Source organism: Schistocerca piceifrons, chromosome 4 (genome assembly GCF_021461385.2).
Source record: "Schistocerca piceifrons isolate TAMUIC-IGC-003096 chromosome 4, iqSchPice1.1, whole genome shotgun sequence".
Classification (NCBI taxonomy): Eukaryota; Metazoa; Arthropoda; class Insecta; order Orthoptera; family Acrididae; genus Schistocerca; species Schistocerca piceifrons.
In genome coordinates, this window is record NC_060141.1 from 629,734,360 (window position 1) to 629,753,189 (window position 18,830).

The window sequence follows — 18,830 nt, forward strand, 5'->3', positions numbered from 1 at the left end:
GTGTATGTACTTATTTAACACTCACTCTATTAACATTTAACGCATAGGACAGCACATTTATTTCATATCTATAGTGTATTGCAGCTGATCAGTTTGCTCACGTGGCAATCCATTTCCACTCGATTGGACGCTGAAACCTCAGGTAGTCTCTCTCGACCTACCACTAAAGTGCATTAAGTAATTATGGACGAGCGTAATGCTAAATTCCTTAAACCTATAGGACACCATGAGCTGCTCTGTCTCATCTAACATAAGGGTACCTATGGTCGCATTCACGCCTCCAACTCATAACCTCAATACGTGTAGGTGTGTCCTGTCACACACTACATCAATTAACGGCCAGCTCCAACCTTATAAATATTTCAAGGACGTGTCCTTCACGTCTCAAACACAAACACTGTTCAATTCTATTACACTGCCATTCCTTGCTACACAAGGTGAGTTCATTTTTACAACCTATCTGCATATTTTTCATAACACTAAACAATCTCTTTTACTATTAATCAGTTAGCTCTAATGCATACACTAGGTTTCATTGCCACTTCAGATCCTGCTTATAAACGAACTTGTATATCTTTTTTAAATATTATTGTTGGTGGACCATTTCCAATAAACAACACTTTGTACTTATAATATTACCAGGTTTCTACACATACTTGTTACTCAAATACATTTGCACCTTAATTACATCATACATCTCTATTGTTAATGTCACTGTTAGGTTTGTCACATTAGGTATTTTCTTTTTAATAATCGGTGGATAGAATGGTTACAGAACTCATGGCTTGATAGCCATGACAGAAAATTTTAGTATTGCAAAGAAGGCATCGAAACTTTGGTGGATAGGAAAGATGAAGAATGAGTGAGACCTGAAAAGGAACGAAGATCTCACACAGCTGGGACTGCACAGCTGCCACACTATGTATAAGTTACAGAACAACCTCCTCCCTACAGAATTCATTAGTTTATTATTGGCTTGATAACCATAACGGAAAATTTAATGTGTTGGAAAGAAGAGGTCGAAATTTTAGGTGGATAGAAAAGATGAAGAGAGAGTGAGACCTGAAAGGGAAAGAAGATCTCACACAGCTGGGACTGCACAGCTGCCACACTGTGTAGAGGTTACAGAACAACCTCCTCCCTACAGAATTCATTCACTACCTATGAACTTCTTTAGGTCGATCACGTTCCTGAGACCTAATAGCTTTTTACTCTTAGGGTACTCTAGCCTATATGCATTGGCGTGTGGTTTTCCTATGATCCTGAAAGGTTCTTGGTATACGAACATGAATTTCTTTGTTTCTGCATTTATTTTCTTTGATTTTCCTTGGTTTTGACAAGGACTAACTGACCTATTTCAAAACTGGTGGGTACAGCTTTTGCGTCATGACGCTTCTTCCTTTCCAATGCTCTTTTTCTTATATTTGCCCTAGCCTTTAACTTCTTCTCGTCTGTGGATATTTGTGTTAGAATGGGGAATTCTACCATATCTGCAATCACACTGTGCAGTTCTTGGCCAAACATCAATTCGCAAGGCGCAAAACCAGTTGCATCATGCCTTAAGTTGTTAATTACATTCTAAATACTTCATGTGCTCTGCCCAACTTGAGTGTTTCCGAGCACAATAAGTCCTGGAAAGCCTATTTAATTCTCTCATAATACGTTCACTCATATTTCCTTTGGGGAAATACGCAGATATTTTCAGATGTTTCACTCCGGCCTTATCCAGACATTCTTTAAATCTATCAGAAATAAATTGAGGCCCATTGTCTGACAGCAAATTCTTCGGAACGCCAATGTTCACGAAGAAATCTATTTCCAACTTTTCTACCAACGTTTTTGCATTTGCTCTTCTAATTGGGTATAGCTGAACATATTTACTAAATCCATCCACCACAACAAAAACATGGGTGCACCCACCTCTCGAAACAGGAAGGGGACCAAACAAATCACAAGCCAGTAATTCTAGCGTTTCAGTTGGCTCTACTGAATGCATATCCCCTTTTATTCTGGTGTTAGCAGCACGGACTTTCTGGCACACTACACAAGATGCTAGACGCTTGGCAACACGGCGGTACATGTTGTCAAACACAACTTTCTCTTTTAATTTTGCAATGCACTTCTTTGCACCATAGTGCCCATACCTGAGGTGTACATAGTCGATTATTAAGTCTACAGGTTGTGAGGGAAAGCACAGCTTCCACTCAGAAACACCTACCTTTTTCCTCCTAAACAGAATACCTTTATGCAGACAGTAGTATTGCGAAACTTTATGATAGTTCGCATCTCCCAAATGGCTCTTTACTAATTTCAGCTGGTCATCTGCATTCTGCTCACGTCTCAAGTTCTTAATCACCCTCTTTAATCACTTTCTCCCTTTACTTCGTGCAACGCAAACATTCGTACTTCACTTAGGTCTGTTGCTGTAATTCTCACGTCATCACAGAGCTCTGCACTTCTAGATAACCCATCAGCTACCAAATTATCTTTCCCTTGAACATATCTAACCTCAAGGTCAAACTGCTGGAGATACAATGACCATCTTACTAAACGAGCATTCCACAACTTACAGGTCTTTAAAAAGGTCAACGCCTTCAGGTCACTGTAAACAATTGTCTTGTGACCTAAAAGATACTGCTCAAACTTCTGTACCCCAAATACAGCTGCCAATGCTTCCAGTTCTGAGATGACATATTTCCTCTCTGCTGCCTGTAAAGATCGACTTACGAAAGTTATAGTCTTGTGAACTTCTTGTTCATTCTCTATTTCTACTTGGAATATCTCCACAGCTATACCATAGCCACTAGCATCAACAGACATACAGAATGGTTTTTCAAAATCAGGATGATGTAAAATAGGACTATTAATTAAAGATTGTTTAAGAACCCCGAACGCCTGTTGACGTTCTGCTGTCCAAACCCAAGGGGTATTCTTTTTCAGCAGGAGGTGAAGACAGGGCGCATTAAAAGCCTGATCACTAACAAAACGCCTATAGAAGCCGAAAAGACCGAACATCGATCTCAACTACTTCTTGTTTCTGGGAGCCTCAAATTTTTCAATGACTGCTAGCTTGCCTGGGTCAGGCAGAATACCTTCTCCACTTATCATATATCCCAAGAAACGTATTTCCTCTTTAACGCACTCTGTCTTTTCAATCTTTAGTTTCATGCCACCTCTCTCAATAGCCTCTAACACTTCCTCTAATAAAACTATGTGTTCTTCCCAGGTAGGAGTTGCTATTAACAGATCATCTACGTAGACTGTGATTTTATTAATTAAGGCTGGTCCTAAAACATGGCACATAACAAGTACGAAGACACAAACAGAGATATTAAGTCCGAAAGGTACCACACGGTATTGGTAACAAACTCCTTCGTACAAGAAAGTTGTGTACTTCCTTGAACTTTCCGCCAGTGGCAAATTCCAATATCCACACGTGATGTCCATAGAAGTTAAGAATTTTACTCCCCGGAACTTTTGCAATAACTCGTCCATGTTCTGCGGTCTATCACTTTCCCTAACCACTATTTCATTCAACCAACGGGCGTCCAAGACCAATCTGACACTCCCGTCTCTTTTTGGTACAACAACAAGAGTTCGAACCGCTTCCTTCCTAGCTACATGTATTTGGTATGGCTTCCTGAAAAACACTTGGCCAGGTTTCACCTTTAATTGACATTCATAACCTTTGACCACGCCAGGTCGATTTGAAAATACCTTATGATGCCTTTTTAAAACTTGTCTCAGTTCTTCCTTCTGATTAGCTGAAATTTTATCGATTTCCTCCAATTTAGCTTCTATCTTGTCCAAAATAATTGCTTCTTCTTCTGTGTTTAGCTTACTTTTACTAAAATTAACACCTTCGTCCCAATATCTCCTATTTTTCAGAACTCGTATAGGCAGCTCCCAAGTTTCATCGTTAGTTACTACATGTTTATCAATAAAAGGTACCGTAATTACTCCGGTTATCGGCAAGACCAATTTTAACTAGCATCTTTCAAAGTCAACAACACTCTGATATTTCGACAAGAAATCTATGCCAATTAAAACCTGAATACTGAGATTATTTACAATTAAGTATGGATGATCAATTAAATTACCATTAATGGTAAAGGGCAGCAAAGCTTCTTGTTTTACCGTTTTTGACACCTTGCCAGTAGCACCAATTATTCTTAGTCCTGATACCCTCATTACTGTAAGCTTGTCTTTACCAGGTAATGCATCAAAGAAGGACTGAGATATTGCACTCACCTCACTTCCACTGTCTAAGAGACAACGTACATTGATACCCAACATATTCACTATTATTATAGGGTGGCTTATTCTAGTTTGTACAGGTGGTTCCTCAAACTCATCCAATAGTTCCTTTTGGATTTGTCTCCAATTAAAATGATCGACATCTGTCTTCATTACATTTAGGTCAAAGTGTGTAGGGGTTTCGTGAATTGCATTTTCAGCTGCCTTTTCCAGTCGGTCTATTAATTTAAAATCGAAACACCGCACGACTTCATTACATTTAATTTGCTGAAAATGACCCAAGTTACTGTAGTCTGGGCGATTCTGCCCCTCCAGACCAGCCATAACACTAGTTACAGCTAAACCACTTTCACTATTATCTTCGGGTTCCTTCTCAAGTGACAACTGGTCAAGTTACTGGGTTCATCGACCCCCAACAGACTATCCTCTACATTCTCACTTACCTCCTGTCCTAAATCTATTAGTACAGTATCAACATCCTGCACAGGCACTTTAGATAAGAGCACATTATCCTCATCGTAAATATAAGCATGAATTTCTTCTGCTTCTTCACCTGACAATTTAGTATCTTGTAGCTCTTCCCTACCGTTACACTGCTGCGCCTTCTCTTTCTCTTCACACTTAGAAAGCGTCTCTAACACGGTATCTATCAAATACTGTGAGTGATCTAATATTTCTGCTGTATCCTTAGATGCTACCGACCCCTCATCCACAGGTTAAGTCTGAGTATTCTGATCTGTCTTACCAATTACTGTAATTACTGGCTTAGGAAAAGTAATCGCCTGGTTAGCGCCCATGTCCTCATAGACGGGAACTAGTTTTCCTGCCTCGGCCTACTACTGTTTCCTAAATTTCCATTATAGTTAACTGGCACAGCATTGCTTTCCGCACTGTTGTTTACCTGCATAATTTTGTTCGGAACAAAATTACTATCATTTGGGTGTCATTGTTGGTTCTGATAATTATTTCTCCAATCCTACCTCTCTTAGGATAGCGAACACCTACTGTTCTGATGTTTACATTGCCATTCTGCTCGTTCTTAAAATTACTACTAGTGTTATTACCATTTCTGCTATTACGTGCTTGCTCCTCATTGGCAGCAACACGCTCTAGTTTGCCAATACCATGGCAGTTTGGCTTCAAGACCTAGTATTATCATTTCAGATTTTAGCTTTTCGGCCAAATGTGACAAACGTGAGATCCATGACTTAGCAAACTCTTTAATAGATTCCTTGCCTGCATTGAAGCGTTTTCCACTCCAAAATTCTATCAACACTTCATTTTGCTTATTACTAGACCAATACTCGTTAATGAAAGCTGTTTTAAATTCCGCGAATGTTTTACACTTCAACATAACATCAGCTGACCAACACATGGCGTCACCTGCTAAATGGCTTCCAATGAATGAGATTTTCTCTCGTTCAGACCAAGTTGATGGAATCACATCTTCAAAATCATTCCAGAAATCTAATGGGTGGATATTTTTAACTGGATCGAACCGCAAGAACTGCCGACATCCGATAAATGCGGCGTTTGCAGCTACAACTTGTTGTATACTACCATTACCAGAAGTTACTGAAGCTACTTTACTCTCAATGTTAGCAATGTTAGTACAAATATGTTCTACCCTCATTTCAACATTATCTACTCTTTGCACAATCTGAGTAGTATCAGTTTTGATTGCATCTACTTCTGCTTGACATATGTTTACTTTTATATTAACATCTTTAAACCTATTTGAGCACAGTTCAGATTCCACCTCGATCTTTTCTGTTAACTTGTGCTCCAGCTTCGCATCTTCCATTTGGAAGTCTTTGCGAACCTCAGCAACTTCGGATTTTACTGTTTTATACATTTCAGAAAACTGTTGAGCAATCTTTTTCATAATATCCTCATGGTTGTAATCAATTTTATAATTTAAACTGTCCAGATCCTCTTTCAACTTATTGCAGACAGCCTTGAAGGTATTGTCCATTACCTCCAATCGTTTATTAAAATTAGTTTGGCTGGCCACAATCCTGTTATTTACCTCAATTACATCAGATTTTAATTCAGCTGTCATTCTAGCATTACTGGCTGACATTTTTGCATTACTGCTTTTAATTCAGCATTACTGGCAGCTATTGCTTGTTATATAACATTTAAGTCAATAGCCCCAGTGTCTTTGGGTTGCTCACTAGCTGGTTTTTTATCACACTCAGGTGACGAAAAACTAGCTCCAACACCAGAATCATCAAAACTAAATGAAACTTCTGATTGATCAGTCATATCTAACTTCTCCTTTTTAAACTCTACCACCTTTGATGACTGTTTCATTTTTAATCCATTAGAGAAACTATCATCCAATGACTTAACAATCTCTGATTTCTGCTTTACTACAGGGGTCTCTATTATTGAATCATTGCCCCTTTTCACACTACTGTCAGGAGACAATACTTCATATTTCACTTTAACATTACTATTTTCATGCATATTTACACTTGAACTGTTGTCTGGATTTACAGTTCCCTCAACAGACATAGGTTTTGATTTAAGTTTAACCTCAGTTTCTTCTGGTGGTTCCATCGCCAACAGTCTTTTAGTGCAGGTTAGTAATATTTTTAACAGCTTTTCCCTTAACTTAGTTCCTTCTGCACGACGTATGGCGTTGCCGGCGCGGCGTACCAGGATTACTGATGCGACGCGGCGCGTTGAACTGCAGACGGCACTTCGACGGCTGTTGTGTGTTTGCATGGCCTGCAACTGCAGGCGCGGCTCTGGTTGCTCCGGCGGACGACTGCGGTGAGGCGAAACTGGCTTCTCGCGATGCCGCCAGCGCCACTAGACTCAGTGCCTGCTCCATCAATCCAGCTGCGTCGTTAATCCAATTGCGCCGTCCACATACACACATAACACTATCACTGTTCTATTACTCAGTTGCATGTCGCATTTCACTCCTGAATCCGAATATTAAAAAATCACTTTCACTTTTACTCAGTTTCTCTCCCGGCCGATGCACCGTATGTGGGGCGGAGGGTGGAAATATTGTTATAAGATGTTTTGTTTTTCCCGGCCGATGCACCATATGTGGGGCGGCGGGTGGAATTATTGTTATATAAATGTAGAATGTCATATATAAAAGATGCTTCCTGGCCAATTAGCAACATATGTGGGGCGGCGGGTGGAATATTTGTTATTTAAAGTTCCTATTATTTATTTATTGCTGTTGTTTGCCGTTCTCAACACTGGCTCTCTAACTACAATATTGGCAACCAGAAAGTGATTAGCAAGACGTGAAGCCTGTAATTAGAATTCCTAGTGCCCACTTCATCTGAGAGATACTTATAGCTACAGCTTATAGCTCTGAGGAATTAGGAGATTGTCTGTGATTCATAATCAAAAACCATTTTCTCTAAAATGTTCACTATATTCTGAAAATCACAGACCAAAAAGAATCCACACAATCCAACTACCAGAGCAGATCAGAGTCTAATGCGCGGATGCAACTATAACTGCTCAATCTAAATGTTTAACTGAATGCTCGCCATAATTTGATGATAATGTTCATCAAACGCCACGCTAAATGATGCTAGAATGCTTGTCCCAAGGCGGCATGTGAGAATACAACATACGCAAACTGAAGATAGATCATTAAAGTCATCCCAGAATTAACACTTCACTCGAAAACGATTTCATGGTTACGCGTATCCCGAGTAACTTATTACGGCATCTGAGGCTGTTTATAGCAAAGATACCGACGCGACGCGACTCCCGGCACAGGTGGTGCGCTAATCAGCGTCTGGAGAGAACTGGGGCCTTTTTCTCTCGCGCAGCGTTCTTGTATATAAAGCTGCGGTGCAGATGGCTAAGCGAATGCCTGATCAAATCCGCTCTCCTGACTAGCCGCTGGGCTAGTAATGCACCACTTTAAGTAATTGGGTAAATCATTGCTTCCTTTGCTGATGGCCGATGAAGCTCTCAATTTAAATGTGCAATCAGCACACAGGTAAGTAATCATAATAAAAGTCTGACGTGGGTAAATCAAATATTTTGGGCGAGAGAATTAATTTAATTACACTACACGCAGTAGACAAGCTCTGAACTTGCCCTTTGGAGATACGCTATCGCTATAGTTTTATAGTTATTCAGTTGAAACTTCTCACATCTTTATGATTATAGCGGATCTCCCTTCTACTTAAATTTAAACATCCGAGCCTTATTTATTTGCCTACTTAATCTATCTTGCTTCCTTAATTTTTAAGATAAACACCAGAAAATCACGAATTTCAACTAAAATTTTAATTCGTGAGCTCCAGAATACTGTTTCTACTAAATTATTATGCAAAGGAATCTAAATATAAATTTTTAAGTTTCTAGCTCTTTTCTGTTGCGCAAATGATTTTTACAGAAAAACGCCAAAATTTCGAAAATGGTTCAAGTTATTGAACTGATATTCAGCACATATTGATTTAGTATTACTCCTGACATGCTAGAAACGTTTCAGGTTATTTACTTGATTTTTAAAGTATTGCGCAACATTTATGATGTCAGAGCTAGTTACAGCGGACTGGCTGGCACACAGTGGAAAGACTGATGTGAATTTTATACGGCGTGAGTATGCTGCTTCCCTACAGTCTCCATTCGAGAGGGCGTTCGATCTGGCACGGGGATGATGTGCGCTCAGTGTGGAAGTAGAAATAAACAGTAGCAATGCCTTTATTATGTTAGATACCGAATGCTGGTTGAAAGCAGACAAATAACAGTGAAATTTTTAAGTCGGATTGGACAATGTTTAGAAAGGTAGGGCTGATACTATGGGAGGTGGTGTGTTCATTGCAGTTAAAAGCTGTTCAAACGTAGTTTATATCGATACTGGATCGGACCGTGAAATAGTCTGGATATAGCTGTCAATCAGACCGCCAGCGTCCGCATCAAACGACGCATCACGTTTCACGGAAAGTATTGAGTATATAGGAAATAAATATCCAAATTATTCATTAGTTATAGGTGGAGACTTTAATCTGGCATCCATTGGCTGGGAAAATTTCACGTTTATCGCGGAGGCAGAAGCAAACACTCGTGTGAATTTATTCTAGGAGCGGTCTCAACGTATGACCTTCAGCAATTGGTTAGGGAACCAACTCGAAACGGGAACATATTAGATGTCTGGGCGACAAACAGACCTGGTCTTTTAGAGGAAGTTAATCTAGAACAAGGTATTAGCGACCATAATGTCGTTGTGGCTTCTATGCCAGTGGAAGATGCAAAAAAATGAAAGAAACAGCGTAGAGTTTTCTTGTTTAGGAAAGCAAATAAGAGTGTCATTGATGAATACCTTCATAGTCAGCTCCAAGCATTCACCGCCGGACACAAATATATTGAGCATCTTTGGTCGGAATTTAAAGGTATCGTCCACCACGTGCTAGACAAGTATGTGCCTAGGAAAAATATAGGGGAAGGAAAGGATTCACCTTGATACAACAAACTTATTAGGAAGTTGCTGAGAAAGCAGAAAATTTTGCACTCCCACGCTGACAAACAGAAATTATCCGAAATGAAAGCAGCTGTCAAAAGGTCAATGAGAGATTCTTTTAACGAATTTGAAAGCAATATTTTTTCTGCAGATTCTGTAAATAACGTAATAATGTAACGGATGATGATAGAAGGCCGAAGTTCTAAACCTAGCTTTCAAACACTCGTCTATCGTAGAGGACTGCAGTACCATTCCCCCTTTCAATTATCGAACAATCGCAAGGATGGCATGCATAGTGTTTAGTGTATCTGGGATTGTAAAACAGTTAAGATCCTTAGACCCCAGGAAGGCATCTAGCCCTGATGGTATCCCCGTAAGATTATATGTTGACTATGCTACAAATATAACACCATTGTTATCCATCATCTAGCAGAGATCATTGGAACAGCGGAAAGTTCCACGGGACTGGAAGAAGGCCCAGGTCATAGCAATCTATAAAAAGGGTAGAAAATCGTATGCACATAATTACCGGCCTATTTCACTGAAATCGATTTGTTGTAGAATCATACAACATATTTTGTGTTCAGACATAATGACCTTTCTAGACTCAGAGAAGCTCATCTGCAGAAACCAGCACGGTTTCAGGATACAGCGGTCATGCGAGACACAGCTGGCCCTCTTTGTGCATGATATACAACAGGCTCTAGATACCAACCCTCAGGTTGATGCCACATTTCTCGACTTTCGAAAGACGTTCAACTCAGTTCCGCTCCGTCTCTTGCTCCAAAAAGTGCGCGCTTACGGTCTATCCGATGACATATGCGGTTGGATAGAAAGTTTTCTATTAGACAGAGAGCAGTATGTCGTCCTGAATGGGGTGACTTCAACAGAAACAAGCGTAACTTCAGGTGTACCCCAGGGCAGCGTAATAGGTCCTTTGCTTTTTACGATATACATAAATGATCTTGTTGATGGTGTTGACAGCGGCATGAGACTGTTTTCCGATGATACTGTAGTCTACAGGAAAGTAGTATCACACGAAAGTTGTGAACAAATCAATGCGGATTTGCAGAAAATAAATGAGTTTCCTGTATATCTCAAGACTAGTAAGTGTAACCTACTGCGTATAACAAGGCGAAAATCCCCATTAATGTACGAGTACAAAATAAATGCCAAGTCTTTGGAAGCGGTAACGTCCGTCAAGTATCTGGGTGTGACTATTCGAAATGGTCTCAAATGGAATGATCAGATTACACAAGTAACGGGTAAGGTGAACTCTACATTGCGGTTTATTGGTAGAATCCTGAAGCGATGCAGTCCTTCAACAAAGGAAATTGCTTACAATACGTTAGTTGGTCCAGTCTTAGAGTATTGCTTGTCTGTATGGGACCCTAACCAGTTGGGTCTGATTCAAGAGATTTAGAAGGTCCAAAGAAGAGCGGCAGGATTCGTGACTGGTACATTTAATCATCGCGATAGCGTTCCAAATCTCATAGAAAGTTTGAGGTGGGACACACTTGCAGATATATGACGCGCTAAACGGAAGGGGCTGCTCACTAAATTCCGAAAACCGATCTTCGCCGAGGATGTAGAGCATATATTACTACCACCAACTATCAGATCACGCAGTGATCACCATTCAAAGAAAAGGGAAATTAGAGCTCGTACTGAGGCGTTCAGACAGGCGTTTTTTCCTTGAGCGATCCGCGAGTGGAACAGGGGGGGGGGGGGGGGGGGCGCATATGACTTTGGCACGAATGGGGCCTTCTGCCACACACCGCTTGGTGGCTAGCGGAGTATATATGTAGATGTAGATGTAGAAGTGCCCACCAACCCACCCCCTAGGCCTAATATATCACACCTCTGATTAGCTAATGTTAAATAAGCTTCATCAATGCAATAATAGTTCTTCACTGGAATTTCAATCGTCAACGGAAATTCTGTAATAATCATTTAACATACAAATCCGTAGCGGGGAAACAGCACACCTGTGACATTTTCGACACATTTATATGCACATTTTATATGTACTTGTTTTTATACCGGAAATATATAAATAAATTTAAATAAGGTAATTAACGATAGCTTTTTATTCGTATAAAGTAATGAGTGCTATTGTGCAGGGAGGAGACCCCCCAAGAGGGATCATTGCTGATAAAATTTTATTAAATAATTTTTCCATTCATAATGTACGACCGTAAATACTGTGGTAGAAGGTGTTGGCTGGAAGACCGAGGTCGGCACATTCCCGCCACGTGCTCCTCGGTCAGGCTCTAGTCCCACGGGTTGGTTGCGTTGACGAGGGTACGCTACTAGCATGGCGCGTTGGCGGAATCAACCCTCCAATCAGAGACTAATCGTGTGATCACGTGGGGGCGCGGCCGGGAGTGGCGAGGGCGGCTCGGAAACAGCTCCGCGCTCTCTTGGCTTCAGACCTCGGCCCCGAATAGTCGCTCCTCTAGCCTCTGCCTCTCTCCTCAACCCTCCTGATGAGCAGACGGCAACCCCTCTTGGGGCTGCTCAGCCCTACGTAGGCACCCATGTACCATCGTTACAGGAATAAACTGGGTCCAGTCCATTACTTTTCATTTTACAACGCCCACCGCTCCTGATCTCTATCCTGACGAACACTATCGACAGGGGAAGTCAAGTTGATTCCATATTTTTAGATTTGAAGATGGCTTTTGACACCATTTCTCACAAGAGATTTCTAATCAAACTGCATGCCTTCCTGTTATCGTCTCAGTTGCGCGACTGGATTCGTAATTTCCTGTCGGAAAAATGGAAGTTGATTGTATTTGACCGAAAGTCACCGAGTAAAACAGGAAAAACATCTACCGTTCCCCAAGGAAATGTTTTAGGCCCTGTGGTATTCTCCATCTACCGGTACAGAAACTATTAGGAGTCAGTCTGAGGGGCTCTCTTAGATTGTTTGCAGATTAGGGTGTCATTTACAGTCTTGTGACGTCTTCGGATAATCAAAACCAACTGCAATATGACGCAGACAAATTATTTGTGTGGTGAGAAAGGTGACAACTGACTCTAAGTAATTAAAAGGCCGACATCAACCACAACATTACTAAATGGAATCCGATAAATTGCGGTTACATGATAAATCACATAAATGTAAAGACTATCAATTGTACTAAATACTTAGGCGCTACAACTACGAATAACTTATACTGGAACGATCACATAGGCATTACAACTACGAGTAACTTATATTGGAACCATCACATGGATCGTATTGTGGAGAAAGTACTGCTGTGCTGTACGAACTTCTTATCAGATAATATTGTCGGAGGACATCGACAAAGTTCAGAGATGGGCTGCTCCTTTTTTATTACCGCTAAATAGGATAGAGAGTGTCGCGGATGTGAGAGGCGGATTGGGATGGCAATCAATAAAAAACAAAGACGATTTTCGGAGCGGAGAAAGCTTTCCAAGAAACTTCGATCACCAACTTTCCTCTCCGAACGTGAAAATATGTTACTGTCACCACCCTATATAGGGAGAAATGACCATCATAATGAAATAAGAAAAATCAGAACACCTACAGGAAGACCTGATCGTTCATTTCTCCCCACACTCTGTGGAACGATAGAGAAACAATCTGAAGATCGTTCGGAGAACAGTGTGGCAGATAGTTAAGTGTGAATTGCGGAATAGTCATGTAGATATAGATGTAGAGGTACAATAATTATTACGTATTTTATAGAGTTACATGATCAGGCCACAGATGACATGACGGGCATGGAAGTTACCGCACATTCACCCTAAGTTTCAAATGCTCTCTTCTAGCGGAAACAAAAACGTTAGGTACGCGTCATTTCATCACAGGAGTGAAAAGTTCGATCGTCATGGTGCAAGAAATGTGCATCAACTGTATTTCAATAGCGTTTTGAGGGAACGTGACAGTATACTATTTCTGTTCACCAAATTGTGCGAAAATGTCCTGTACTATATTCTAAAACATTTCCACAGTTCTGTGTGAAATGAGCACACGCGTAACGAAGAGTGGAGATAATTTTTCGGTAGTTGCCATGCTGCTGAGCTAAAAACGTATTCCTGATGCACTACAGTAATTCTACGATTTGCAAGTAGAGAGTTTTGGCATTAACGTTCTGTTGCATGTCCTCTTTATGTAACAGTTTTAATATAGAAATTTTGGTTTAATTTTGATCCATTCAGTATTTTAGGCTCGTTACAGTACAACAACAAAATATTGATTAATAATTAATCGTTCAGTTACACAGAGATGGAAACATAAGATGTGCTATCTTTACACATCGTTTTATATACCTTAAAAATCTACCTACATGTGATCTAAGTGAAAGAAGTAATTTACTCTTTCAGCTCTTTTCGCGTGTGTTTATGTATCGAATTTCAGCAAAGAATATCGATTATCAGCTGTTTCTGCCAACATAATGACGTTCAACGCAGTCCAGCTGGCTGCAGTCAGACTGTTTGTGTTGCCAGGCGGCAACATCATGAATGTACGAGTGATTTCCTTAACATAATACGTACATTTTCGATTTGCTGCCAAATGGAAAAAAACTTGCTATAGAGCAAGGGTGGCAAAGAATGCGGCCCGCATGCCGTGTGCCCTGGCACGGGTACCGTAGCGCTCAGCCTAGCTGGCACGTTTCTCCCTCCGCCACACCAGGCCACGATGCGTGAGTGGAACAAGGGGGGAAACCGCGAATGCGCCGCATTTAAATGGCAATGCAGTCACATTGCATAAGGCTTACTTTTATATTTCACATTTCTCTACATCATAGATCAAAACCAAACAAATTTTCAGTACTATTTAATTATTTTTGGCGCACTGAAAACATACAATTTTTGTCTAGTGTCAACTGTCGATATACGGACAGGTTCAGACAATTTAACAGGTTTCCTTGTAATCATGATTTATTTAGTTTCATAAGCTAAAAAACCATTTTGACACAAATATGTTCATCGACATATTGTGCATATTTTGCAACTTCATTGTGGATATATCGAAACTCTATCGCCGGCCGAAGTGGCCGTGCGGTTAAAGGCGCTGCAGTCTGGAACCGCAAGACCGCTACGGTCGCAGGTTCGAATCCTGCCTCGGGCATGGATGTTTGTGATGTCCTTAGGTTAGTTAGGTTTAACTAGTTCTAAGTTCTAGGGGACTAATGACCTCAGAGCCATTTGAAACTCTATCTGAAGAAAGCATTGTACACGCCCTGGACAGTGTTAACATTAAAGGGATTTGTCTTTAAAATGGGAATTACCCTGAAGATCAGTTACACCTGCACATGCACAGAGACACCTTCAACTAAAACGGCAAATGCCCCCCCCCCAAAAAAAAGCTCGAAAACAGATGTGTAGGAAACTATCCTCGCAACTCTTTCAAGACCATAATGATTTCTTCAAACCTGGCGTTTCCTTTAACGCCAGTGAGTTTAGGGAACTGGAGAACTGGATTGTGTTAGTCATTATGTGTCCCTTCTGAAACGCGATTTTCTCTTTAAATGCATCTCCAGCAAATCAGAAAGAAGTCGTTTCTCTCGTGTAGTGTGCAATCGCGTATATTTAAAGCGCAACATCTGCAATCTGTTGTGGACTTTCTAATTTTCGTTACTGCAGTCTTTTTTTCCTTCATAAATGTAGTGAGCTTTAACTCGAAATATCATGACCAGGTTTGCCCCTTGATTTGATCTACCTACTTTGGATTAATATATTAAGTTTCTATCCCCTTCATTCAGTTCCATCGATAATTGTCGCAACTGACAGTGGAATATTGGGTGCGACTTTAGGAACTTTACTATTCATACCACCAATTTCTCTATGTGCTCTACGACTGCAAATTTTGTGTAGGGAACAACGAATCTCATCTGTCGATCGTTGTAATTTTTGGGCCTTTCATAGCCAAATAAATCTTTAAATTCATTCTGCATGGTATAGTAATGTTGTTCATAGCAAATCTGCAGTACCCGTCACGAATATGAGACCCATCAGTCCCATTAATTTTGAAAGGCTTGTGACGATAGCCGGCCGGAGAGGCCGAGCGGTTCTAGGCGCTACAGTCTGGAACCGCGCCACCGCTACGGTCGCAGGTTCGAATTCTGCCTCGGGCATGGATGTGTGTGAAGTCCTTAGGTTAGTTAGGTTTAAGTAGTTCTAAGTTCTAGGGAACTGATGACCTCAGAAGTTAAGTCCCATAGTGCTCAGAGCCATTAGAACCATTTTTTGTGACGATAGACCGCTGGGCTGCCTTTCTTGTGCAAACAGCCATTGGGTCTGTGAACGTCCTCAATACCGTGAGAAAACAGTGAATGGTAGACAGCGCTGACGCCTCGGTTCTGCTGAACTGGAGCGACATGAAATGTCGTCGTGTTCCGGATACTTCCGAGCAGGACCGAGCCAAGCTGAGCCAGGCTGAGCCTTGACCGGCCTGTGGCCTGTTCCTGCACGCTTGGCCGGCCCTGCTATAGAGGGTTAAATGTGTGATGGGCCGTGACTCTTAACCTCCGACAACCTGCCACAGATGTTGTTGTTGTTGTGGTCTTCAGTCCTGAGACTGGTTTGGTGCAGCTCTCCGCGCTACTCTATCCTGTGCAAGCTTTTTCATCTCCCAGTACCTACTGCAACCTACATCCTTTTGAATCTGTTTAGTGTATTCATCTCTTGGTCTCCCTCTACGATTTTTACCCTCCACGTTGCCCTCAAATACTAAACTGGTGATCCCTTGATGCCTCAGAATATGTCCTACCAATCGATCCATTCTTCTAGTCAAGTTGAGCCACAAATTTCTCATCTCCCCAATTCTATTCAATACCTCCTCATTAGTTATGTGACCTACCCACTTAATCTTCAGCATTCATCTGTAGCACCACATTTCGAAAGCTTCTATTCTCTTCTTGTCCAAACTATTTATCGTCCATGTTTCACTTCCATACATGGCTACACTCCACACAAATACTTTCAGAAACGACTTCCTGACACTTAAATCTCTACTCGATGTTAACAAATTTCTCTTCTTCAGAAACGCTTTCCTTGCCATTGGCAGTCTACATTTTATATCCTCTCTACTTTGAACATCGTCAGTTATTTTTCTCCCAAAAACCCAAAACTCCTTTACTACTTTAAGTATCTCATTTACTAATATAATTCCCTCAGCATCGCCCGATTTAATTCGACTACATTCCATTATCCTCGTTTAGCTTTTGTTGATGATTATCTTATATCGTCCTTTCAAGACACTGTCCATTCCGTTCAGCTGCTCTTCCAGGTCCTTTGCTGTCTCTGACAGAATTACAATGTCATCGGCGAACCTCAAAGTTTTTATTTCTTCTCCGTGGATTTTAATACCTACTTCGAATTTTTCTTTTGTTTCCTTTACTGCTAGCTCAATATACAGATTGAATAACATCGGGGATAGGCTACAACCCTGTCTCACTCCCTTTCAAACCACTGCTTCCCTTTCATGCCCCTCGACTCTTACAACTGCCATTGGTTTCTGTACAAATTGTAAATATCCTTTCGCTCTCTGTATTTTACCCCTGCCACCTTCAGAATTCGAAATGGAGTACTCCAGGCAACATTGTCAAAAGCTTTCTCTAAGTCTACAAATGATAGAAACGTAGGTTTGCCTTTCCTTAATCTATTTTCTAAGATAAGCCGAAGGGTCAGTATTGTCTCATGTGTTCCAACATTTCTACTGAATCCAAACTGATTTTCCCCGAGGTCGGCTTCTGTCAGTTTTTTCATTCGTCTCTAAAGAATTCGTGTAAGTATTTTGCAGCCGTGGCTTATTAAACTGATAGTTCAGTAATTGTCGCAACTGTCGACAGCTGCTTTCTCTAGGATTGGAATTATTACTTTCTTCTTGACGTCTGAGGGATTTCGCGTGTCTCATACATCTTGCTCTCCAGATGGTAGAGTTTCGTCAGGTCTGGCTCTCCCAAGGCTGTCAGTAGTTCTATCTTTATAGAATTTTATCTTATTTTAAACAAATGCAGCTATTTTAAACTGATTTTGACGAATATTTATGTTTTTATACAGCTACTGCTGTAAAGTCACTGCCAATTTTTTATTAGCTTCTATGGGAATTTGCATTGCACTGGTAGCTGTTACTGCCATGTCTTCTCTCTCCAGGCTTAAAATAAAATCGAACTGAGATGCAATAACCCTAAGAAAATTTCTGAACTTATCTACATCGTTTCGCAAGTGGCCGCTTACTAAGCATAGATTCCTTCACTTTTCCGTGTTTGGAAAATGCTGTGAGGACAAAATCTTTTAAGCATTTTCCTTTTCCTCTTCTTTCTGTCCATCAAAAAACCATCCATGTTGCGAGCTCACGTGCGTGTTCCTTCCACAGAGGTGACACACACAGAGTGGTGGCGTGGCCACTGCGGTGAGCAGTTTCAACGAAATACACAGCCACTGACAGTGGACAGAGATGGCTCGCGGTTACTGCCGGCCGAACAGCGGGCAGCCGCAGCAAAACAGTACGGAGGGGTGCTACACTGCAGAGGCATCAGAAATGCCTTTACATTTTAGGCACCAACTACTCGCCAGCAAATATATACTGGAATGGACACTGCTAGCGACTCTTCCAGTCAGTAAGAAATATTCAACGTTACACATTCTTCTGGAACAAAACCATTATCTAGATAACTAGACTTTTTTTAGAAGTTTTCAGGTTTTGAAAAGATCGATCCAAAAGTATCATAATATCAGGAAGTCCTCCTATGTGTGAATGAACATTTCGCCTCTTAAGTCTTCCGCCCCAGTGTTCTAGTTGGAATTTAGTGTAAAAATTAGCAGAAATCTCAGATTGATGCCCAGCACATATCTCCGTGAAAAATGGAGCGAATCTCGCCATAGATATGATGATTCAAGAATCCCTTAGGAGAACAACTCCATCTGTTTGCTTGCGACCAAGAACGTGGTACTACAGGCAATATCAGCTTCCATCACCAGCCACTTCTTGTACAGCGGAAGCTCCTTTGACTATCACGAAGGTCATCAAGCACTCTTTAACTCGGAACGACAAGAACTAATTCGTTCTGATTCAAGAAATATTCTAATTGTCGTAGAGAGCAGTTTCTGGGGAAAACACAAGTAATAATCTTGTTTTAGACAC